The sequence below is a fragment of the Anastrepha obliqua genome, chromosome 5 (genome assembly GCF_027943255.1).
Source record: "Anastrepha obliqua isolate idAnaObli1 chromosome 5, idAnaObli1_1.0, whole genome shotgun sequence".
Classification (NCBI taxonomy): domain Eukaryota; kingdom Metazoa; phylum Arthropoda; class Insecta; order Diptera; family Tephritidae; genus Anastrepha; species Anastrepha obliqua.
Genome location: NC_072896.1, coordinates 94,130,404 through 94,158,134, shown reverse-complemented (window position 1 = coordinate 94,158,134; position 27,731 = coordinate 94,130,404).

Sequence of the window (27,731 nt, the reverse complement as noted above, 5' to 3'; positions counted from 1 at the left end):
ACCACGTGACTCACACTTACGCCTACGCATACGTCACGACCCTCTGCTGTAGAACTTAAACAGCGGCAGTGCTACATGTGGCATATAGGCGTGCGTCCATACAAACATTTGAATGCTGCTTATTTTTCGTCACTGCGTGTGTGTGTGTTGACGTTGTTGTTGTTTTTGTTTCAAAGTAGTAAAATCGAACACGAATACCCGTAAATATTAGACATTTTCAAAAGTATGCGTGCATGTGTGCTTTAGCGTGTGCGCTAGCGCGTGGGTGCGTGCAACAACAACTCCGCCCCCTGCATTTAACCCTAAATGCTAAACTTTACACTTCGCATTGTTGCTTTTGCGTAATTTACTAACCGCTTTGCATTCTCTCTTCTGTAGTTTATTTATTCTCTGTTGCTGCGCCTGTTGTTGGTTTTTTTGTTGTGACGCTACGCCACTCATTAATTATAATTTTTTGGTTGGTTTGTCGGAAAAGTTGCAGTGCAAGTTGCCGCCAGCCCGTTTGACATTGAGTTATAATTGCATGTATGCATGTGTGTGCGTGTGTGTGCATAAAGTTCCACTCCATGTGGGTATGCCTGTCGAATATGGTTTCTTCCTTCAAGGGTGTATTTACCAAAGTTTTGCCATTTACCTACTTTGGGCTCGGCGGCAATTCAATTTTCATTTTAACTCAAAATATGGTGGCTTGTGGCGATGAACAGGTATTGCACCACCATTTCCGCCACAACCGCCACCCTTGCCAACCAATTTAAATTGCACCCCCACTGCAGTGCTTGCGTCGCACACCAGCTGACGGGCAAACATGCAAACGTCATTCAACAGACGTCATCACTGATATGAATATTGAAGTGTCTGTCCGTGAAGTGAAACAAAGAAGAATTGACGTTGAACAATACCGCAACAATCAAGTGACAGCAACAAAAAAAACCAACAAAAAACAAGACAATTTGCATATGTTTATTCGTGAACGTTTTTCAATTGTCTGCTCATCCAATGTCCAGCGAGCGACACGAGGGCACAGTGTGCAGATGTTGATAAAAATTTTAAATTTTGAGTCAGTTGGAAAAAATCGGATCTGATACTATTTAGCAGAAAACATAAAACACCTGCTCTTAAACATATATTCCTAGGAGGGAAACCACTTAGAATAACAGAAAAGGCGAAATATCTAGGACTTGTACTGGATAGGAAGCTAAATTGGGGGCTCACCCACTACGCAAATCTATGATGGCGTTAAATTCCTGCGGAAGGCTAATTGGAAAGGAATGGGGATTCGAACCCAGAATGATACATAGCAGTTGTTAGGCTTATTCTCTACTATTGTATTGTAATATGATGGAATCCCCTTAAGAAGGGTGTGTACTAGGCCGGGTCGATTTGTGGGGAGGCAAAGAAATCGCCCATTGCTCTGTGAAAATCATATTCTAGGGATCAAAATAAGAAACTTTGCCGAAGGAACTATACCTCTAAAAGGAATTCTGATGTCCCCCAATTTGGGTCGAACGAAAAATCCCACTTTGACCCATTTAGAGTGCTCCAATCGAGTCCAAATGTATGACCGACCCCCACTAACTTTGGACGATCCACCCATGCCAGTGGCACACCCCCTGGAACTCCCCTGGGGGGTTCCCCATACAATCATTTCAAAATATCACCAGTTTTGGCCTTTACATGAAAAACCCTAGAATACGATTTTCATAGAGCAACGAGCGATTTTTAAATCGACCTGCCCTAGTGTGTACATCAAAAAACTTGACAAAGTTCAAAGAATACCATCTGTTCTCATAACTGGCCCGATGTCAACCACACCATCGAAAGCATTATATGCGACATTAAACCTCCTTCCGGTAGATCTGCAGGCAAAATATATCGCGCGTAGTCCGGCAATAAGGCTGAACACTCTAAGTAAGTGGTCAAATAAGAGCTGCTGGTCACGGCAAAATCCTGGCTGGCACTTCAGAGATTGCCGGATTGGTGGACTATGCACTCCCGTTCACACTTGCCATTACAACGTTCACGACCCTCCTACCCTCAAGGGAAGAGTGCGAACGAGACGATGTCAGACAGGGCGAGTCTATCCATGTATACACAGATGGCTCAAAGCTCGAGGGCAGGGTGGGCGGAGGTGTATACTCCGAGCATCTGGGGATCTCCTTCAGTTTTCGGCTACCCGACTACTGTAGTCTCTTTCAGGCTTAACTGATGGCAATAATAAAAGCCGCGACACTGATACAGTGTGATGCGATATCTGGAAATGACATCTACATTTTCACTGACAGCCCGGCGGCGATAAAATCGCTCACAAAACAGTCGGCAACCTCCAAGGTAGCCATGAAATGCCTCTTTTCTCTTAATGATATGGCTGAGTCATTTCGCCAAAGGATAATATGGGTTCCTGGCCATCGCGACATTCAGGGCAACTGCAGAGCCAAAGAACTAGCGAGACTCGACACCATGTTGACCGATGAGTACATAGACAATGACATAGGCATACCCTTACAAACTTGTAAGCTACTTATCCTTGAAGAAATCGTAAGGAAAGTAAACGAAAGATGGCGTAATGAAACCACCTGCAAAATCGCCCATCAACTGTGGCCGACTCTCAATGCTAAACGCACAGAATCTTTGCTAAGCCAAAATAAACACAGTCTTAGCGCACTGATTTCAGTCATAACGGGACATTGTCTAATAGGTAGGCACGCCCAAAGGATGGGTGTGCAAGCACATGAGTTATGTAGAAGTTGTCTAGATGAGGACGAGGAAGAGAAAATCTCGCACCTACTCTGCCATTGTCCTGCGCTATCCAGACGGAGATTAACTATTCTAGGCAGACAATTTTTTTATCGAATTGGAAGATCTCAGTTCTGCAGAAATAGGAGGTATTCTAAAATTTTTGAAAAACACACACTGCTTTTAGGAGAAATAGGGATCACAATCTGCTATGAGCCTGAGTGTGCCCCACAGGACAACCGCTTCAACCTAACCTAACCCTAGTCAGTTGGCTATACATTTCAAACTAAAGTCGCAAAATATGGATGTACGTAAATAACTATGCAAAAAATGCGATTTTCACAGGATTTTTAACATGCGGGGAAATGAGTTAAAAAATTATAAAATTAATTTTTCAATAGCAGGAAATCAAAAACTACTCACCCGATTGAAGTAGTGATTTCGGCTATACAGGTTAGGTTAGGTTGGTATGGTTGCCCAGGGAATGAGCATACTTGGACGAAGAAAGATTCGTCCTTTGTCATACCATTATGAAGGAGGTGAGGTGAAAGGGAAAGATCGATGGGATGCAGGGAGAGGACGGGGAGAGGTGGTGAAGGCATGGTTAGGAGCGTGCGGATTACGAGCGATGACTATGTTTGCGTCAACCGCTTTGTGCTGCTGATGAAATTCATCAGATTTTTAATGTCAGCGCCAGCTATATCAGCAGGCGTGGCAAAGAAGTAAGAGCCAAGATCCACCTCATCCTCCATACATCCAGCGCAAAAAGGACTCGAGGTAATTCCAAGTCTCACAGCATGCATTCCTCGCGCATTGTGTCCTGTGAGAGAACCCACTAGATTAGAGAGCTGATATTTTGTCAGCCTCAGAAGCTCGCCCGAGCGCTTCTGGTCCGCACGTGGCCAAAAAGATTTCGCGTCCTTACACTTTTGTGTACTTGCCCAGCGCTCGCTGAGTTGGTGCGATGCCCATCTTTCCAGGAGCAGACCGCAGGTAGTCAGGGGGATCTCAATTCTCTCCCTTCGCGGGGAAATCACCTCACATGTCCCTTGTCTGGCCAGCTCATCCGCCTCACAGTTTCCCGCAATGTCGCTGTGACCAGGAACCCAGATGAGGCTGATGCCAAAGAATTCGGGCGCAGTCGAAAGTGAGATCAAGCATTCCTTGACCAATTCCAAATGTACCGTCATAGACCCGAGGGCCCTTATTGCCGCTTGGCTGTCGGAGTAAATATTTACTTTCTTGACTGTTAGTACGCATTTGAGCAGCCGATCAGCTGCCTCCTTGATTGCAGCTATCTCTGCCTGGAACACACTGCAGTGATCCGGTAACCTGAATTTGAGTCTGATGGGGAGCTCCTCGCAAAAGACTCCTCGGCTATACAACTTTGAAATGTTTACTATTAAAATGCAGACAGAGTGGAAGCGAAGCCGAAGATGATTTGCTTATGTTGCGGCAAACTGGAGGGGGTTCATGCATTAGATTAGATTTGTGGGGGGCTGGACAAGTCCAAACACTCAGTCAAGAAGTTCATTGTATTAAACCTGGATAGAATATAGACAGAATAGATACAGTATGAATGGTAAGACAAAAAAATTGGTTTTAGGTCACTTTTCCGCCATCCTTTTGGATTCATTGATGAATCTTAAGAGATCCGGAAGAGGGAGAGTATGAACTTTATCCATACTCAGTACATCGTATCTCAACAGCCAAAGTCTGATTCTAGAAATCCCTACAGGGAAAATGCTCTGCAATGTCTTTATTCTCCCGACAGGATAGGCATATGGGGTCACCAGTTATTCTAATACTAGCCATAAGCAGATCACAGGTGTTGTGCCCCACCTATACTCTCAGATTTTTCCTACTAAGTTTGAGGAGAAAAGACGCTATTTTCCTGTTTGGTTCTTTCACAAAGCACTTGGTTACTCCGCAGGAGCCCCACTCAGATCAACGACTTTTATGGGTAGACCTCATGAATTCGTGAATCCATATTTGAATCGTTGCAGAATAGACACCTAGAAAGAGTTCAGGGCACAGTGGTATGCATTACCCAGTTTATCAGCCCACTCGTTCCCAGCAATATCACAATGCCGAGGCACTCAAATAATACAAACTTTGCTGTGTTTTGTAACACTCTTCAGTTTTGCCTTACATTCCATGCTCTTAGTGCAGCTTGACTGTCACTATAAAATCCAATACTCCTTCATCGCTTCCTTTCGAATTTGAAGATCTAGAGGTTGCAGAGAATGGCATTAACGGCATTGCCATAATCGTACTCATAGCACCTGTGATCCCTAACCAGACAATTCTCTGAGGTCTGGTTAGGAGTTATTCTCTAGAATTAACCATATTAGCGTTCAACCAGAATACAGAGACGTATGTAACAATGGGTCTAATCAGGGTGATCTACAACCTATGTACTATCGCCAGCCTTAAACCCCATGTCCTGCAAAAGATTTTCTTACACTGCCAGAAGACTTTTAGTGTTCGAGAGACGTTCTGCTTGAAGGGCGTCTTCAAGGTCAGTTTTACTATCTAGGATCACCCCTAAGTATTTGACCTCAGACGACAGTTGCAGTATTACTCCTTTCAAAATAGGTAGTAACAGACCTTCCATATTGCGCTTCCTAGTAAATAGTACCAAGATGCTGAAATACCATGCAATTCGCTCTAATGCTCAATCTTGTTTAGAGCTACTGACATTTTATTGTATGTAGCTTCTAGTGAGTTAGTACACACATATAACCCGCATAAGTAAGGATAGGGAAAAGAGTGCACCGTCTTCTGAACAGCCCTTCTAAGCTTCTACTTTAACTCCTTCATCGTTTTCTCCAACAACAACCAAAAGAGGTTTAGAAACTTACTTACCCTCCGCAAGGATAAACTGAGAATTCTCACTGGCATTCTCACAAGCCATTTCAGATTGCACATGATTGGGATATGACCAACAGATTTTTATTGTATCTGCGACCAATCCCAGGAGATTTCAGTGCTTCATCTCCTTGAATGTAGTGCTATAGCGCGGAGAAGGTTGAGACATCGAAGTCAATTGCAGTCAGAAGGGAGGCCTATACGCTCAGTCCAACCCAGCTTTATCGTGAATTTAATAAAGGAACTGGGTCTGGATGAGGTACTGCGCAAAAGACTATGAGGTCAAATTGCAAATCTCAAATGAAGCTAATATAAACAATTCTACCTCTAATTTCTTTGGCGGGAAGAACGCTTTGGAATTAAAGGACTTTGGTGAATGGTAAGAGCCCTAAAAATTAAGGTTGCAGTAAGATGCAGTGAATTTTTCTTCGGTAAAGAAGTTAGTTTTCACTACTTTTCCTTTAACAATAATTATAGCAAATATAGTAACAAGAAATATGTGGGCTGCTGCGTTGGAAGCAGCATCAGTGCAATGATCTCCAGCCCAAAAAGTTGGGAAGCTGTTGTGTGGTATGGAAAAAGCGTACGCTGGTGAAAAGAGCAGAGGGCTGTCGGTTCAGAACAGCTTAAAGAAACACCCCAGTTAAGAGAGAGTATTCCTGAGGATCATATAACGCGCCTCCTCATCTGGACTGTGCTAATGAAGTAAAGCCTTCGCGATGACGGATGCCGGGGAAACGCATGGGCAGTAGGAGTTAGGGTTTTAGTTGGTAGACCAGAAAGTTATAGAGGAAGAGACACACTGGTAGGCTGGAGTGCTGCAAATGAAAATTTGTCGGCCAGTGCATAAAACATACTTTTCGCCCATTCCGAAAAAAAAATATTTATTTTATTTTATTTGTTGCTTTATTTCAAACATAAAGTTTGATTCACAAAATACAAAACCAGGTTCCAAAATAACCATAATAGATTTATTTGAATTAAATTTAGATATCTTGTAGCATCTGATGCTTGTTTTTTTGCTTTGTTTTTGGTACCCCTGTGTAATTGTTATTAAAGCGCTGCTCCATTCGGCATTCCTTTACATGTTTTATATAAAATTTCGCCAAAACTCAAACACAGTGCGGTGTAGCATAGACATTACCAGCACCAGGCATTACCAAACGCAATTCACTTATAGAATTTAGTTAGTTAGACTGACGCTTCGGTCGCATCAAATGGACACGCACTTCAAAATGACTCATCTTTTTGCGCCGCTCGAGTTGCTACTCGCTCGTATTACCAATAGCGCAGCGGTTAATGTAGCTGGTGTAATTAAAATGAGGGTGCATCCTTCAGCAACTCCTACAAACAGTGGCGAGCAATATTTGTAGACTAGTAAAGTACGCTGCTATGGATGTATATATGTGCATACACTCATGTGCACAATAATAGTAGTGCTACTAATAAACTATTCACTTATTTTCTATTTATATATTTTATTTAATTTTTTTATTTTTTTTTATTAAACTATAAATGTTTATTTTACAACAAGTTATTGTGTACAATTTCAAAAATTAAAAAAAAAAAATTAGAGAATTCCAAAAATTTACATTAACATTTAAAATTTTTAATCAGAATTTTTAGAAAAATTTCCAATATACAGTTTTATAGCCCATTGATTTTGGCCAGCATTTCTAGAATATATCTGTGTATGCAGTTTCGTAGTCCATGCAATTTTAGTCTAATAAAGTATAAATTTCAAGTAGCTCAAAAATGACGTCCATTTGTTTTAATTTTTTCTTTCATTTCCGTATGAAAAATTTCCAGCATTCGTTATATACAGGGTGAACGATATGAAGTGTTACCCATTTAAAACACCATAACTTTTTTGTGCGAAATTAGTTTTTATTGATTTCAAAGACGAAACTGTTCAAAAATGATTACAATTTTAACATATATTCACTTTAGCTCGATATGACCACCTTTTGCCTTGACTATAGCCTTCAAACGGTCAAGAAATGAGTTGCATGCTGCACGAATGTGATCTTGAGGTATTTTGTCCCAATTTCATATAATCGCTTTTTTAAGCACATCCATACTGGCATATTTTTTAGTCCTCAGCTTACTCTCCAAAATAGACGAGGTGGAATAGTTCTTCGGATTCGCGTCTGGCGAATTCGAAAGCCATTGTGTGTGGACGAAATGAAGTGTGGAACATGATTTTTTAACCATTCTTGGTTCACACGAGCTTTATGAGACGGTGGTCAGTCCTGTTGGAACGTCTATGGTCTACGACCGAAATATTTGCGTGTCTACGGCTCTAAAGCAGCTTCTAAAACATTTTGCCGATAATAAGTCGCATTCACTATGATACCAGGCTTGATAAAAACGATTGGAGAGCGTCCATCAGCGGTCACTGCGGCCCAAACCATTACTTGCCATGGGAAGTTGCTTCGAATGGCCATACGTAGGCTCAAATTCTTGTATGAGTGTTCAGTCAAGTAAACACGATCGTTTTGAGTGTTTATGAACTGCTCAGTTGGGAAATTTTTTTCATCAGAAAACACAATGTTACGAAATTCGCCACGTTCGTGCAAGCGCAACCACTCCTTTGCTCTTTCGCACCGAACTTTTTTTTGCTGGGGTGAAAGCTCATGTGCTTTTTGAAACTTGTAAGCTTTGACCTTGAGCTCATTTTTGAATATGCGTCGAAGGCTGTCTTGCGATATTTTCAGTTCTTTGGCCATTTTTCTTCCACTTCGACGTGGATTTCATTCAAGTCGAGCCTTCACTTTCCGAACCATTTCTGGCGTTGTTGCTACCAGTATCATTGTAACGTTTTATAGTGCGATACACAAACATTTTATTCACTTTGAGGTGACTGAGCTCACGAACAATGGCTGATTGTGATTTTCCAGCCAAATATAACGCAATCACACTACGTTTGAATTCCATCACAGAAAAAAATAATTCAACAAAACTGAGACGCACATGCTTTTGATGGCTTATATATATATATAAACCCTTTTTTTGGGTGTTTGGCCTAGCTCCTCCTCGTATTTGTGGTGTGCGTCTTGATGTTGTTCAACAAATGGAAGGATCTACAGTTTCAAGCCGACTCCGAACGGCAGATATTTTTATGAGGAGCTTTTTCATGACAGAAATACACTCGGAGGTTTGCCATTGCCTGCAGAGGGGCGACCGCTATTAGAAAAGTTTTTTCGTAACGTTGGTGTTTTCACCGAGATTCGAGCCAACGTTCTCTCTGTGAATTCTGAATGGTAGTCACGCACCAACCCATTCGACTACGGCGGCCACCTTGATGGCTTTTAAACAATATATGTCATTTAGAACAATTTTGACGTTGATGTCATGAGCTGTTTTACAGATAAAAGCAGTGTGAATTTGGTAACACCCTGTAGAAGAAAATGCATAGTACAGGAAACAATAAAAATTATAAAAAATCAACGCAATTTTTCAGCTACTTGAGGTTTACACAGTATTCTAAAAATACTAAAAAAGTTTGATGTATGATGAAGATTTAACTTTTTTTTAATTTTGCACAATTTTTGAAGCTTTGATTTTGTCGTAGTATGAGCTATTTTTAGCAGTAAGAAGGCATTGTTCCTATGTTAAGGACTGGTAGCGACAGGCTAATCACCTATCAAAAAATCAAAATCAAATTGATTAACGTAACCAATGCAAGACAAATGTCTTGTCGAGGCCCTACGCTCCCGAGAGAGGTGAACAAGAAACAAAAATGAGCTACTTTTTATGAAGTTGTATTTTTATAAAAAAAAAAATATTTAAAAAATAAATAACAAGCTAAATATTTACAATATATCGCACTGCTATTATTGTGAACGCAAGTGTGCATTCACTCCTACTTACCTACAGGTAAGCAATGCTGCACTTATTGAACGCGCAACTTGGCAGCAAAATAGTATTTATTTATGCATAAAGATGGGCCAAGCCACCGTCTGTCGTGTTACTAGTACATGCCACACATAGCCACACACACACATGCATATTCATAAATTTGTATATGCGGCTGCCATTTGGCTGCTCGCCTATCGCCAGCCAGCGTCCGTGATGGATGCGAAAAAGTACTTAATCATGGTGTACGCTAAATTAATCAAAGATGCAATGAAATGAGGCAAAGTAGGGTTTAAACAAGCAGACAGGCGGATAGATACGGAGTGCGGTAGCAGTGAACAACTTGTTGTTACAAACATTTCTACTGCTTGGTTACTTGCAACAACTGACAATAGGCTGGGCGGTATGTGCAGCATGCAATGCAGCAATATTTTTGAATTTCATCTACGATTGCATGAATGGCTAAGAAAATTATTCTATATGTTTTTGTGTGTTTGCGCGCTAGCTAGCTTGAATGAGTAAATGAGCGCATGAGGTGGCATTTGAGGCGTATCCTTTTGGTGTTTTCAATTCGTGGCTCATGGAAAATTCATTGTAATGACTTGTGTTGCGACGGCGGCATATGGCACGTAGCAGAGTTAGCCGCATCCTGCAGCCGAAAAGTGCTGGGTGCATAAAATTAACGAAACGCGCGGCGAGCAAGAAAAATTATATATTGAAAAAGCAGCAATTATAAGCAAAGCGATAAACATGAAAATAAAATGGAAACAAATTTGTGTTGTGGAGAAGCGGCATGCAGATTGCCATGCAAATGTAGCCATGCAGCTGTAATTTGAATACGCTTTGCCCAATTTACGTGCACACATTCCAGTCGCGGGCCAATTTACAATTTTCACAATTAATGAAAACTTTATGGAAGTGAAAAGAAAATAAAGTATAACCATCTAGAAGTACATAAATAAATAACAAACACTTTTGTGGCCGCCGCAAAGCCTTTGTTTGCACTTTTGTGTCATATGGCGTGAGGTTAGCGGCCGCAGAGCATTGCCGTCTCGCTTGGCGCTAAACTAAAATATGAAAATTTTCGAGTTAATATTTTTTCGTTTTTTTTTTTTTTAATTTAATATTTTTTCATGCCTCTAATGTTCTTCTTCGTTCCGTTCCGCATTTCGATGATTAATTGCGTTCATCTGTTAGACAATTTGGCTGTCCGTTGCGTCTTAGTGTTCGCTTATTTCTCTCTTTTCAGCGCTGTGAGTGCTTCGTCTTTTCGTTACCTGCTTATCCTGCAGCTCGGCTATTGACTCCTGCTTGGCTGGCTGCGATTTAATACGCGTGACACTATAATTTTTGTGTATCCTGACACTGACGCTCTGTTGTTAGAGTTTGCGGTTAGATGGTAGGGCTTTTTTTAATAAATATTTGTGTGTATACAGTGGCGGTCGCAATAGTAGCAGAGCGGCGTGTTGGAAAATCTTGATTATTTTTATATATATAATATTTTGAAATTTTTTTTTTATAAAGAAGGAGTTCAAAAGGCACCAAAATTCATACAACTCAAAATTTCAAACTTTGTACAAAATAAGAAAAAAAAATCTGATTTAAATTTAGAGAGATTTTCGGAAACTTCAAAGAGTTGTAACCTGTTTTTTATAAGTAAGATACTTTTTTATGCTTAAGAGAAAGCGGAACACCATCAGCGAAAAAAATTGTCAAAAAAGAATACGAATTTCATAATTTAAACAAAGTATTTAATATTTAAAATTTATAGAATATAATATTTACGATTTTAAAAATATTGGATTTTATTATATTTAAGAGAATGAGGAACACCACCAACAAAAAAATTATCTAAAAAGAACGGGAATTTGATAATTTTAAAAATTTTTCGAAAAAAAAAATTTTCGAATTTTTCTTTTTATATTTGAGAGAATGCGGAACAGCGTCTACAAAAAATGGTAAAAAATCCAAGCAAATTTTATAATTTTAGAAAATTATTTAATTTTGAAAATTTTATAATTTTACTAAATTGTATTATAGAGAATGATTAAATAAATCAAATCAAATAAATTTTGGATAAAAATTTTGATTTTAGAAAATTTTAGAAAATTTTATAATTTTAGAAAATGCTGGATTTTTTTTTAAATTTAAGAGAATGCGGAACACCGTCAACAAAAAAGTGAACTTTATAATTTTTTAAAATCAAGTAATTTTGGAAAATTGTACAAAATGTAATGGAATGTTTTTTTTTATATTTGACATAATATGGAAGACCCTCCACAAAAGAATAATAAAAAAATCAAGGCGAAATTCGTAATTTAAAAAAATTAAATATTATAATTTTAGAAAATATTAGAAAAGTATATAATTTTATTTCATATTTAAGAGAATGTGGAACGCCGTCAAAAAAAATCAAATCGCGAATTTTATTATTTCAGAAAATTATATTACTTTGGAAATTTGTAGAAAACTATATTATTTTAGAAAATAATTTGGCTCATCAATTTTATAGCCCATTTAACTTAAGTTATAAAATGCAAGCCTGAAGTGGCTCAAAAAGTGCTTTAATATTAGAGAGTTTTTTTTTCGCTGGCTATCTTTTGCACTTTCTTCACATAAGAAGAAAAAACACCCTCCTACTGCAACACTTTGACCTCGCAAAATATTATGAGTTATAAAACTGCGTTCCCAAAATATGTTTAAATATTCTGATTAGAAAGTTAGAAGTTTTCGCGCAAATTTGTGGAATATTTTTAAGTTTTGTGCGAATTGTGAAACTTTGAGTTGTATGATTTTTTGTTGTTGTAATATGGCTACAAAGTTTGAAATTCTTTCAATATTTCTAAATTTTATACGAAGCGTAAAACGTTGAGGTGCATGGTTTTAGTTGTAAAAGGAACTTCTATTGAAAAATAAAATAAAAAATAAATAAACAGCCGAAACTTTGTAATACGTCGCATTGCTATTATTGTGAGCGCCACTGTGCATATCCAGAAGGCATATAAGGATTGCTTTATGTGAACAGTTGCGATGATTTTTATTTTCATACGCTTTTAATTCGATTTTAATTTAGTAACAGCTTCGTAGTACCGCCATTTGTTGGGTAACAGGTTTAGTATAATTTTCATTTTCTAAGAAAATAGAAACAGATAAAAAAATAAAAAATAAAAAAACTGTGATTAAGAATTGAAAAACCCTTCAGTATCATTTTTTTCAAATCACATGTTATGTTGACACTCTCAGCAAATACGCGTTAAAGAAACTGGCAGTAACTCAATATCAGATTTTCTGCGATATTAAATAGATCCACCTATTCTCGAATATAATTTGTATTTCGAAATATTTCTGGCTCTCTTAACCGATAATATCGCTGCTGTTGCCGATGGTGTTGTTGGTGCAAAAGTTCGAGAATATTAAGTCGCTAAAGATCTTTCCAAGCAAGCATTAGCTGCTTCAGACTGAAGAGAACTCTGCCTAAACTACTCTTACTATTTATTTCCTTATAAAATTCAGTTAACTAAGAAACTGCAGGCAAGTGGTTATCCGTTTCGACACCGCTTCGCTGCATAGGCCTTGGAACAGCTCAAAAATGATTGCTCAAAAAATTATGTTTTCGCATTAGGTGGATCTCCAATAGTAAAGAAGCTCAAATAGTCTGTTAAATATTCTGGCTGTAGGATTCTTTGGTGTTTAGAGTAGTGACATTGGTGAAACTGTAATTTTAATTTTGTATCTGTAGTGTGCCCAATGACCGACACTTCGACTTGTGTGCTCTACTACATGTTTTAGAAGTAGTTAATACTAGTCCTATTCACTGGCACTATTGCCATTAAATGTATCCTCTCGGGTTGGGAATTATTCAAATTCTTTCTGTTTCCAACATTCTTGATTTCATTCGGATCCATTAGATCTCGATGAAAGATCTGGAGTCTTGTCTTTCCCATGTCAATACAGTTGCACAAAATATGCTCTGTTGTTTCACCATCCTTGAGACAGAACCTACATTCAGTCTACGACATTATTTGCCAGTTTTTCTTCAAAAATAAAGAAGGCTATGGAAGCATGCTAATACATTTTTTCCAGCTCTGTTTCTAACAAAATGTCATTACAGGTCACACAAGTGGTTCAAAGATCGATTTTTTTTTGCCATAAGCTCACCGTTAAACTTTCTTTTGGGGTGCAGGTACATTGTACGGAAGAAAAGGCGTGACATCTTAGCGAAAAAAAAATTTTCAAAAATCAGCTGAATTTCGTGGTCAGTTGAAACTTGCACTTTGTTAATTCAAATTCCATTTGCAATTCAAATTCTAATTCATTTTCAATAAAACAAAAGTTAAAAAGTACTGGCATTGATTTCTACAAGGGTTTTTGGAAAGTGATCAGCTAAAGGTCCTTTATATTCCCATGTGAGACACTCCTTTCACTAATGTGGGTATACCAATTTTTTCTGATCTTTATTCTGAGCATTTGGGTAAATATTTTTAGAAGTACCAGCGACTATTTGAGGGCACAAAAGACCATGAGGTCGAAGTGCATACCTCGAAGTAATCGAATTTAACCAGCGACTCTTCGTCTAACTAAAAGCTTTGGGGTAGGTACTAGTCTGATCGTCATGGCCAACATGATATTTTCCCACAAATGGAGCGACCTATTATGTAATTTTACATTCTGTCAAACAAGGACCGAGAATTGTTCAATAAAACGCAAAATAGTTGTTTCATCATCAAAATTTATGTTGTCGCCTTCAAAATAGGCTCCATTCGAAGCAATAGAAATATGCCAACGATTAGCCCAGTCATCAAAGCACCTTTTAAACGCGTTTGAAGAGATCTTCTTCAACACCTTCATCGAATTCTCCAAATGGCCTTAATTGAGACGAGAGCAAAGTGGCGTCCGGGGAGTGGCAATTTAAGTTTTGGGAAATGGAAAAAGTTACATGGGGTAAATCCGGTGAGTGCGATGGTTGTTTGCTGATATTTGTCGAATTTTTGGTAAAAAAAGTGTTCATAATATGAGCCTTGGGAGACGGTGCGTTGAAATCTGAAATTTGAAAAGGTCGAGCCAAGGAGCACCAAGAGATTTGGTGGCTCCTAAAACACGCAGCTGCGACACTCAGACGGTGCGTTATCATGGTGCATGGTTTATTTTATTTCCACAAATTGGGCCGTTTCCCACGCACATTCTCTCTCAAACGTCGCATAACTTCCAAATAATATTCTTCATTTACGATAGAAACATTTGAAATGAGTTCCGATAATGCACTACACCATGATAATCAAAGAAAACGAGTAGCATGGGCTTCACTTTTGACCGACTTTGATGTGGTTCTTTCTGTTTCGGCTTATGTGGATAGCGCCATTCAGCCGCCTGCCGACTGGTCTGCATGTCAAACTCAAACACCCACATCTCATCATCTCTAGTGATGCGCTGGATAAACGTTGGGTGCGAATTCACTTGCTCAAGCATGTCTTCAGCCACCTTCTTCCGATGAATTTTTTGGAAGACATTCAATTCTCTTGGAACGAGTCGAGGAGCCACGCGTCTCATGCACAGTTGATGGTGTAAAATGTAGCGAATTAACTCGTGAGACACGCTAAGGTCCCGAACTTCCTACCTGAAGCTTAAATGATGGTTTTCCAATACCATTTCCTTGACTTTGGCGACGTTTACATCCGTTGAAGACGTTGATGAGCGACCAGATCGGGGCAAATCTTCCACGACTTCTCGGCACTCTGCAAAAGCCGTATACCACTCGTAGACCCGTAGACCCGTGTTTTTGACAAAACACACTCACCATAGGCTTTCTGCAAGAGTTTTAACGATTCGGCACACGAAATCCCGTTCAAAACACAATATTTAAGACAAATTCTTTGTTCAATATTTTTATCCATAGTGAAAATCGCAGAGCAGACCCGCGGTTGACTGATATAATCAAATTCCAAAAACAAGCTAATTGACAGATTACGCTCAAACTCTGGGACACTATAGAGGTAAGTTGTAGTAACATTTCAGCAAAAAAAATTTTGACGTACATATGTGTAACGCGCGCTTTTTAATTGAACAACTCCCGATATTTTTTTGACAGAATGTATGTCGCCCCTGACCGGTAGATGATTTCATGTTTTGTGAAGCTATTTCTTGGTACAATTATGCTAGAAAGTTTGTTATTGCTTGCTGAGAGGGATGGCTTTTAAAAAACAAAAGTTCTAGAATTTAGTTTTTCCAACCTTCAACGGGCTTTGAAGCTAAACTCTAACGAAACTGAGTAGTAAAAATTTAAAAATTAAAAAAAAAAACAAAAATAGGCAGTAAAGTGCAAAGAAAAGAAGCTGGTTGATGCGGAAAGCATGGGGATATTTCCAAAAGTTCGATTCAAGGAGCCTTTCAACTCCATATATTTAGAATTTTTGCAACAATTCAAACTAGAATAGCCCATGATTTCTTAATCCTTCAATATGATTAGTCCTCTACAGCTTTGTAGGTAATTTAGCACTTTTTCCACCAACCACCACAACTCTCCCACTCTCTGTCAGCCTGGCAACTTTAATATCTACTCACATTTTTTACAACCTCTGCCAGCTATAAACAGTTCAATTTCTTTCTCGATCAATGTAAGCTGTCAAAATGTTTTGCCTCAGCGGCTATTCACTTTGGTTGCCACTATCGCTGACCTGACCATTACTATGGGGACAAAAAGTACGAAGTAGTACTCCTTCGAGTTGCTCAGCAGCTATAACTTTGTGTGTTCTGACTTACATGCACAAGTGCACATATGTTTGTGTGTGTGCGTGTGTGTTTATGGGCACCTAAGTATGTGCCCCCTGCCTAGTTCCAGCACTCAATTGAATGCGTGCAATAAAACTCATTTTATGGTCTTGTGAGCCCAGCTAAGTAGATAAGGACCACCTTGTCGTTGCGCTGAGAGTTGAGAGTGGTCATTGTGCAAGTTATTGCCGCATTGTCGCATTGTTGTATTGTTGCAGCATTGACATGACATCGATGTCTTTATAATAATGCTCCAAAAGCCGCGCGCGCAAGGTACCAGGAGGCGACTGCAAGTATCATAGATAGGCAGGCACACAAACAGACAAGTCGACAAACCGACATTGAACCTAACAGCGAGTGGCTTCATAGGATGCTGCATTTTTGGCTTTTTTTTTTTGGTATATGTTTGTTGGTGTTCGTGTCATCGTTTCGACTAGATCATCAATTAATATTACAAACAAACGCACACACACACACATAAGAATACTTAATATCTGTACGCAAATACATGGCCTGACAAGTGCCACTTCTTTTATGTCCATTTGCTGGCACACACGCCGCTTATGCTCCAATGTCTGTGTGTGAGAGTTCTGCCTTTGTAAGCCACGCACTGTTCGTTCGTTCGGTGGATGTCAGTGTGCGGTCTGGGGCATAGCGCGTCGGGTCCAACTGACTCTCACTGCGGTGCGTCCGTTTATTGTTCTGTCACATTTGGGTGTTAATAATGTCATGGCCGCCGCCACTTGTTGCCAGCTTGGCCGCTAGACGTTAGTCCCATCAGCTTATTTGTTATTGCTGTGGTTTTTGATTGTAATGTTAATATGTAAATATTTATGTTGTGATTCTGGTTTTCAAATTTTCCACATTTTTCTCCCTCAACTACAGATGTATGCACACACTTGCGTTGATATTTATTAAGTCGTTCACTTGGCTGCCAAATTGGTGGGCTCTTTACAACAATAACAACAACGGCAATAATAAACAAAAAATTAAATAAATAAACAATCAAATTAGTCGGTCCAATGCAAATGCTGACGTTTGGCCAACCAGAGTGGACAAGTTCATGCCGTTGCTGTTCTCAGGCCAGCCCAGCGCCGAGTGGTTGCTGCTGGTGGTCCAGCTCGGCACATATGTATATATGCATACACATGCGTTCACACACACATATTCACACACATCCATACTCATATATGAGCACATGCCTTCAAATTCAGATACTTAGTTTTCTGTTGTTTGGCTATCGTAATTGGAACGTCAACTTTTGGAGTATTTACCGCACTTGAAATTTTATGGGATTTCTATTCTCTCGCTGTGTATTTACTAATAAACAAACAAATTGCAGAAATATTTTGTAAATACTTTCGAGTGATATGAATGTGAATAAGTAGGCATGTGATTGAATTAATTTTCGGTCACTTTTCGTTTATGCCGCTGTTGACTGTGGGAAGATGTACTGTGGAGAGAATGCCGAAGGTTGCAGATATTGCAGACTCTTACAACGTCTTCGATTCGCCACTTCTCGGCTCGCTACCTTTTGGCTCAGCTCACTTGACGAAAAATTTGCACGTGAAAGCAACAACAAGGTTACCTTTATGTATAAGATTAGACTTCCACATAAAAACAATAGCCACATGCAGCGCAGTGAGGCTCAGAGATATACATAGGTAGCTGAACAACAAGATTGTACGGTCACAGCAAGAATCGCCTACAGGGACCCTTCCAGCTCAAAAACAAATTATACTTCACAATCGCCGACCTCAACTTCAAGAAAGACTTAACGGTACGTTTTCTAGCTGAATGGAGGAAAGGAAAAGTGATTAGTAGATTCGATGTCAAAACTTGCACTGACCGTTCTAAGATGAACTGTGGTGTGGAGCTGACTTTTATTCGGAACCGCTTAACTTATCCAAATCAATTCGACTTCCTAACTACGCCAGCGTATTCCAGACTGAACTTTTAGCAATCAGGGAAGCTTGCAAATCACTGAAACACTACAAAGAAATTGGCGCAAGAGTAGCTATCTTTTCAGACAGTCAAGCAGCTATCAAGGCTTTAGATTTCAATTCCATTTCATCCAAACTACCGTCACTGCAACCCTTACAGATGACTGGATGGTAGGAGATCATGCAGCCCAACTCAATCATCCTTTCAATCTCATCTGCAGAAGCTGTCAGGCGGTGGGGGCGATAGACAGTCTCTTCCACTAGTTAGGTGAATGTCCGGTTTTAGCCAGAACAAGACTTCGCTCTTTCGGCAAACCTTCCCTACAGCAAATTAATGAAATCTCAGACATATATATATATAATTGGCGCGTACACCCTTTTTGGGTGTTTGGCCGAGCTCCTCCTCCACTTTGTGGTATGCGTCCTGATGTTGTTCCACAAATGGAGGGACCTACAGTTTCAAGCCGATTCCGAACGGCAGATAGTTTTATGAGGAGCTTTTTCATGGCAGAAATACACTCAGAGATTTGCCATTGCCTGCCGAGATGGACATAGAGATAACAAATTTACTGTTATATTTATATATATAAAGAAAACGAAAATAACATCACACGAGAACAGTGGCAATAAAATTGCGCTAGTCGCTGATTAAGATTATTTCAGTAGAAATACTCAACTACTTCAACAGCAACAACAACAAGATTCGCCACTAGTGGGTATGGTTCTACCACGTAAAACTCGCATAACTCAATATTTCCAATGCTGCCAACTCTCTTTCAAGAGAGATTCTTTAGACCGCATTCATACCAACACGCTTTTGTTGCTTCAATATTGCGAATTCTCTTTTCTTGTTGACCGACGTGTTCCCACGCCTTTGCAATTATTACTTTTTACTCTACAGTCAACAACAACATCGAGAAGAGCGAGAGGGAAAACGATGTTCACAGAGCACGAGCATCGCAAGTAACGAGTTTAAGGGGTCCCGGTGGTCTAGAGCTCGAAAATTTAGGGTATTTTCAGAATTGTTTTTTTCCAAAAAAAAAAAAAATGAAAAACGATTCTAAAATTGTTTAGGCTTTTTATTTAACTGCTTTTACATACAAAAATGGCGCTAAAATTAACCCTCCCGAAAAACGGAATCTGGACGGTGGTGTCCACTTTCGATTTATCTGAAACACAAAAACCAAAAAAATTATTAAGGGGGGGGGGGGGGGGGGGGGGGGGGGGGGGTAAGGGATAAAAGCTGCACGTTATTGTAGTAAAACATTTCAAAAATACCGTGTTAAAATTTTAAGACAATCCGAGCAAAACTTTTTAAGTTATAGAGCATAAAGCCGAGCCGCCTCAAACATCTGCCGAGACGCAGCAGTTGCGCGCGTAGTCCGTTACAAACTTTAAACGCGGTTTTCTCGAATCTTTTTTTTTAAAGTGCGTAGTCATTGGCATTTGAAAACTACTCAACCGATCCTTTTGAAATTTTGCACACATATTTTACATATAAAAAACCTCCTCCCAACGTTTTTTTTTTTTTTGCCATTTTTTTTTTTTATATTAAGGTGGGTTTACACCTACAAAATGGCGGCATTTTTTTCGTCAAAAATCACTTTTTACTTCAAACGACTACCAAATGGCTGAAAATGAAAACAAATCGTCAAAATAAACGTTGGGGGGAAGTTTAACTCATACTTTAACTAAATTATTCGATTTTTTTGATTTCAGATGATTCTACGCTGAGGTATGCTGACTACTGCAAAATGTATTTTTGAAAAGACGTCTACGTAAGTGTGCTCTCATTCGCTCATTTTGCAATATTTTTACATGAAAATTTTATCAAATATTCTTGAAATGTTACTTTATAATATGCAATAACTTTTAATAAACTGACTTAAACCGTTTCGCTACAATAAATTCATGAAAAAAGTGTTTTTTTTTTTAGCGTTTATCCCTTACCCCCCCCCCCCCCCTTAATCGAAATGACCCGTTTCCAAAAAAAAAAAAAAAAAAAAAAAAAAATGACTAAATGCCGCGTTTTTGAATTTGACACTTTAAAAATCGGGGTTTTTTCAATTTTTTTAATATAATAAAAAAATTACGAAATAATAATAAATACGATTCTAGTACGGACGATAGCCATTGATGTTGTGAACATATTAAAATTTCAGCCGAAAAAAGCCGCTTTGAGATAATTGAGTTTAAAGTTTTGAGAATGGAAAATGCGACCATTGATGCCGCCGCATCAATGACTTTACCTGCTAAAACGGCTGTAGAATCGAAAATACTGGTAATATCCCTCCAAAAAATTGTTCGTATATTCTTAAAAGCCTATGATTTCGAGATACCGAAAAAAAATCGATTTCTTGAAATTTAAGCAACAAATCATTCCTTGTACGAACGCGGGCTTGAAAAATGGAGGTATGGTTCCTTCGGCAAAGTTTCTTATTTTGATCCCTAGAATACGATTTTCACAGAGCAATGAGCGATTTTTAAATCGACCCACCCTAATATGCATGTATATGTATGTATGTATGTATGCATATGTTCGTCTATTCCTACGTAGGCTTAAGTACCTGTTGCATGTTCATGTTGCATGCGCGCACGCGCTAAAATTCTAATTTCTTCCCACTTACATTGGCGAAATGTCAACAATCGGGCTGTCAACGCATTAATTTCATTTGCATTTCCGTTCGAAATGGGCCACAGCCAAAACAAAAACTAAAAAGAACAAAAAATGAAATGAAATAAAAATGAAGCCAAAAGCGCACTTGCAACAAATAACTTGCCACACAACAAACAAACAGCAGTCAACAACCAACACTCGTGCAATGAGCAACATGCAACATGCAACAAGGAAGGCGTACAAGTGTTAAACAGCCTGTTCAACGGTTGTTTTCCCCCCATGCTTGTTGCTTTATTTTTGTATTTGTTGTTATTGCATTTATCAAATGGTTGCTTTGTTGCTGCTGTTGTTGACGTATTTGATTACCAGCTGAAATTTGTGTGCCATTACCCGCATTGCAAATTTTATTTCTACGCCAGCAATTCAATGCTTGTTTGTGCACCTGAACGTACCCCCCACCATCCTATCCATGCTACACCATTACACCATTGGGCTGCGCATGCGTACATGTCTGTCCGTTCGTCACAAACGAATGTTGCGGCTGCGTGTACGCTGCGCATGCGTGCCTTTACACACACACACACATATACCATATATAATTGCATAATTATATGCATGCGCATATGCAACACTCCGCTCTACCAACTATCCCTGCCTCGTGTGTTCATGCCTCATCTGCGCGCTGTGGCAGCTTAAGTATTGCCACTTTTCCGTATTAGCATTTAAATTCGAAATCGTTGCAATCGCAATTGGACTGATTTTGCACACAAACAAGCGTACTTTTGTTGTTATTACTGTAACATTTGCACAATTATTCAAACTCACACACACACACACACATGCGCACACGGCCGTTATTAATAGACTTGTAATTGATGGCAAATGCACGCTAAATCTGGCGTAATTAAGTCGTTAAGTGCTTAACGGGTTATTTATGCTTGGCAGCGAGAATTTTCGGATACGTGCAACGCACATTTTTTGTGGCTGCCAAATCAGAAGCTCGCATTTTCCTATTTTTATTCGGTAATTTTTCGCCGAAATAAACATTTGCAATTTTCGCATGTTAACAATGAGGCAGAATTAATTGCCCGCCAATTGCTTGTGGTCGATTGCAGCTGTTGCAGCCACAATTGTGCGTCTTAATTTGTTGGCTCAGTTGGCAAGTTGGGTGGTCGGGAGAGGCCGAGGGAATTGTGAATATAAATGCGCACAAAACTTAAGAATTGATTGACGTTTACACAACAGCATACGAGGGGAGGTCAATAAGTCGACGGCATGCAGTGCAAGGGTATGAAATTATTTGTCTACTAGTAAACCCGGTCATGCCTCGTTGCGGCTCAATCAATTTTGGAATAAAATATTGCTCTTCGTGATAGCTAACTTGTTTCGAATTTGAGCCAAATCGGACCATAAACACGATTTTTAGAGATATGTCGACCACAGCGACATCCACTGGCTTGAAGACAAACTTATCTGCGAGTTTGAACTTAATCGGCTGGATACTTTTCAGTTTGCCGGTTGCAAAACATACGCGGAAAAATTATTAAATTTGCATACACTCGACTTCAATTTTTCTAAAACGTCGCTCGTCATTCTGGCAGGTGCTACAATGAGTAAACTTTTCATACTACAGTCTGATTTCCACCCGAAAAACATACCTTTTTTTTCAAAAGTCCGCCATTTTGTTATTTTTCAACAAAAAAAAATCCCCTCTTAGCACCTGCCAGAATGACAAGCCTACAGCATAATAATCAGTTTAACTTTTTTGTTTCAGATGTCCTGAAGAGCCACAATCCAGTTGACAAGCCACCTGTCTTTTTTTAAGACGCTTAATTTGGTGCCACACTACTAAAAAAAATATGTCAATGAACAAAGTTGTTTCTGTATACTATTTGATGTCAATAATAACATACTATACAATCAAAACGATGGCATTTTATTTTCTTAAAAAAAAAATTCCTAAAAAATCGATAAAAAATGAGTATTTGCCCGGACTAATACCATAATTCAAGGTTTCTAATGAGTTTGAGCACTTTCTTTTTTGATTCCATGTCACCGATGAATTTTGAGTCACTCTACCCAGGTGAGTGAGTCTTCGTCTTGGGCCAGCTGCACTTTCGCAAAGGGTGTTTTCTGATGTTTCAAGCCGCAAAAGTGGCAGATCAGCTATTTCTATGCCGGCTTGAGTGCTAGTTATTTTTAACTAACTCTCTACCTTGTTGTTGTTATTGTAGCAGCATATTCATTTCCCATACATAGACGCGAAATGCTGCTGAAGGAACAATCCTTGTTCGGTTATAAATCCGGGTCACTCGGGCTACGTTGAACCGACTGTCGTGGGAACGTCTTATAAGTGCCTTGTCTTGTAAGTCTCTGTTTGCCTTGGACAAGCAGTCTACGTAAGAAAACTCCCAACACCATCAGCAAAACAAGTGTCAAAAATCAAAGCAATTCTTTAGTCATTTTAAATCTGCACGTTTTTATATTAAAATGTAATGGGCTATAAAACTTCAAACCCGAAAATTTTTTAAAAGTTAAAAAAAACTTGAAATTTTGAATTTTGACACCTATTTAAATTTTAATACCCACCTGCAAGCCTAAGTATAATGAGAAGTAAGCTGAAAAAATTAAAAAAAAGGTAAATACATTTTTCATTTTGGATTTTACTTAGTGCGTAACTATGTTCCCGCTGTTTGCCAATAGATGCCGCCAGCAGTGTGTGCTAGTCGATTCTAACATAACCTAAACGTCATAAACATATGTCTAAGCATATGGCAAACAAACTGATTCGACACATTAGTGATTTTGTTTTGGTATCATATACATTTGGGTTTGTGGAAATGTCTGATTTTGTGCCGAATAATCGTCATTTGCGGGAGTGTTGATTTTCCTCTTTCATTCGAAAAAAACGGCGGCGCAACAGCTAAAGCGCATCGAGAGCTACAAAAAGTGTACGGAGATGCGGCTTTAAGTGAAACAACGGGCCGAGATTGGTTCCGTCGCTTCAAAGATGATGATTCTAATGTTGACGACCGTCCGCGTGAAGGAAGGTCAAAAACCCCCGAAGACGCTGAATTGGAGGCATTGCTCAATGAGGATCCGTGTCAAGCGCAAGAAGAGCTTGCTTCAGTATTAGGAGTTACCCGCCAATCCGTTTCCAAGCGATTGCATGCTTTGGGAATGATTCAGAGACAGAAACAGGGGACTTGGATTCCTTATGAGTTAAAACCAAGGGATGTTGAACGTCGTTTTTTCGCTGTGTCGCCTGTGAGCAACTGCTCCAGCGGCAAAAACGGAAGGGTTTTCTTCTTCGCATCGTGACGGGTGATGAAAAATAGATTCATTACAGCAATCAAGAGAAAAGAAAGTCATGGTGACTGCGCGGTCATGCTTCTACGTGGTCGCTTCGTCCGAATATTCACGCTGGGAAGGTTATGCTATGTATTTGGTGAGACGAAGTTGGTGGTATTTATTATGAACTGTTAAAAGCAAGCGGAACCATCACTGTGGATTTATGCGATTGAGCCGAGCACTGCGCGAGAAGCGGCCGCAATACGCGGAGGGGCATGAAAAAGTGATTATACAGCAAGACAACGCTCGGTCTCACGTTGCCAAACCCGTTAAAATCTACCTGAAAACACTGAAATGAGAAATTCTATACCACCCGCCATATTCTCCAGATATTGCGCCGTCCAGTTATTACCTGTTCCGATCGATGGCGCATAGTCTAGCTGACCCGCAGGTTCATTCATATGAAGACATCAAAAAATGGTTTCAAAAGATGTTCAGTTTTACCGTAACGGCATACGAGATCTACCAGAAAGATGGAAAAAAGTAGTAGCCAGCGATGGGAAATACTTTCAATGATTCACTTGTAACCTTTTCTTGGGAATATATCATCAAAAAAACAAGGAGAACTTAGTTACGCAACTAATATTTAAAAGTACAAATTTTTGTTTAGGATTCTTCTAATTTAAATTATTTTCGTTTTTTTTTGTATTTTAGTATTTTTTTTAAGTTTTTATTTTTCGATTAATTATAATTTAAAACTAAATTTTGCTAAAACAAATGTGTAAAATTTTGTTAAACATTTTTGAGAGTAATTTTTTTTTGTAAAAGAGAATTAAATTGAAAGCACCAAAAAAATTTAATTTGAAAAAATTTTTAAATGTTGAATATTTGGGTAAATAAATAGTTGTCTAAACTGAAATAGTTTCGGCTTTCTTGAACATTTAAAAAAATTTTGGTTTTCGGATAAAATGCACTAAAAAAATTTATGGGAAAAATAATTATTTATTATTCTTTTATTAAAGTATTTTGTTTTAAGTTTTTGGATGATTTTTTTGTAGAAGAAAAGTAAACTGAAAAAAAAACAAATTTAATTTTGAAATTTATTTATATCAAAATTGGTGAAAAATGAATGTTTATTAAATGTTTACTTAAATATTTTTTATTTCTTAATTTTTGGGAGATATTTTTTTGCATAAAATTGTAAATTGAAAAGATAAAAAAATAATAATAATAATTTTAAAATGTATGTAATATTGAAAATCTCGGTATAGGATTCTTTAAAATGAAATATTTTTTACATTTAACATTGTTATTATTTTTATTTCTTTCCATGCTTTTATTTTTTGGATGTAATGCACTTTCAAAAAAATTTTTTGGGTAAAAATTTTATAATTTTGCTACAAATTTTTGGAACACATTTTTTGTCATTTTTATAAAAGGTGTGACTTATCCAAAAAATCTAAAGAAAATAAATTAATAATCGAATTGAATATATATAAGTCATAAAACAACTTCAGATATTTTAGTTTAAAGCACTCTAAAAATTTTCTAAATTAAATAAATTTCAAAATTATTAAATTTTTTTTCAAAATTTGTGAGTTTACTTTTTCATTAGACTTAAGCCCTAATTTTTAGAAGAACTGACGGCAATGCCCAAACCACTTCGATCGCTCCGGAACTCTATACCAAAATTTTCAAAATTAAATAAATTTCAAAATTATTACCTTACCCCCCGGCATTCAATTTCCAAACTCATTGCGGTGCTCACTGGTCACAGGAGTATCGGAGGAGCTGTGGGGATCCTGCAGAGAAAGAGACTGTGGAACACTTTCAAATGTCCGGCTTTGGCGGCTGGGCGCTTGAGATTCCTTAGCGTGCCCTTTGGGGATGTCTTGAAGAAATTCTCCAGCCTAGATCTCTTTTCTCTCCTCCACTACATCAACAGCACTGGATGGCTGTAGACGGTTTTTTCCTCCCCAAATTTTTTCGCAGGTAGTAGCGGTCTACATTATGGTATCAAAACGGCACGCAAGTGCTACTAGAAGTGTACCTGGGGTACTCTTGCTATCTAACCAACCTACATACCTACCATTTTTTTTACTTTTACTTCTACTTCTAGTGATATTCGAGCCTACAGATAAATCAGCTTTTAGAAGAACTGACGAAAATATCCAAACTACGTGCAACACTTGAGATGGAATCGCTCTGTTTGGTCCAATAATTATTTCTCTGGTTGCTTAAAGAGCCCAGGCTTAGCAGAGATCCACGATTTTTTAAGATTTCTTAAACTATGAAAGAACATTTTTTCCAGTAGAAAGGTAAAACATTAATAGCGGTATCACCACGATCCCACAAATACTTACCCACCTTGTCACCTCTGCCAGTTTGCATGAAGGCATATTTGCATGAAGGGTAGAACTGAAAATGTTAGTCCAGCTGTAAGCGCGCATCCAAAAGGAACAGTGAAACTCTAGAGCACCCTTACGCATGTAAGATAACCCATGGAATAATTTTTATATTGACTTTTAACAACCTCACTATTTAAGTGGGCAGCATGGAGATCAGCTTTGCGAACCTACAAATTGGCGTAAAATAACAATTTTTTCCTCTACACTTCTCTACAAGGCTCCTGCTAATTTAATAACTTTTTGCTGGATAAACACTTAATGAGCAGTTTTCCATTTTTTATACCTCTTTTGTGTAATAAAATGTCTAAAAATAAACGTAAATACAACAATACACTCTGAGCCACAGGTAAAAATCACCTGTACCCGCACAAGATAATGAACCTGCTGCGGGCGAAATATTATGACCAACATTAAATATCAAAAGGCCAGGGGAAATAAAAAAATGAACTCAAAACATTAAAAAATATTCATTCTAAACAAAGTAGTGAATGTGAGAAATGTTGAGTGGCAGAGAAGATATTGAGAAGTAAAAAAATAGAAATAAATGGAATAGAAACGAAATCAACAACAAGATCAGCACGATCAGCCACCAGCAAAATACGGCGACGCAGCAGTGATGGAATAAAATTCAAGTGTAGAACGGAATAACCGGAGAAAAAAACAAACAAAACAAATGCCAGCAATAATAACAATGAGGAGGCACCTTGGATGGCTGAAGCAAAGTGTACGCAGCAGCGGCGACCGCAGCAGATGAAGCAACAGGTACACGAACCCTTCTTCACGCCGACCAACGCTGCCGCACTCAGCCAATAATCCACGCATGAGCAGCACGCACACACACATACACTCAAATATATTTATGTATACACACACACACACACATACAAACATAAGTACGCTCGTTTCATCGCCTACAACTCGAATGCACGAGCAGCAAGCAAAGCGTTCCGCAAAACGTTCTACTTTGACCTGTGGTGGCTGCGCAACGAATGGGGCAAGTGATCGTGCGGGCGAACGCGCATACGCTGCCCCTGCTGTTGGGTGAAGTTGGAGGACCTGGGAACATTGTGCCAGGCGGCAGCGTGTGTTGCTCCAAGGGCAAACAGACAGGCAGATCGAGCCAAGCCAGAATGGCAGGCAGGCAGCCAGGCAGGCAAACGATTCCCGCGAAATGGAATTATAAAAGAATTCCATTCGTTGGACGGACAGACAGACACGATTTTTAACGAGTTGCGCCAGAGGGGC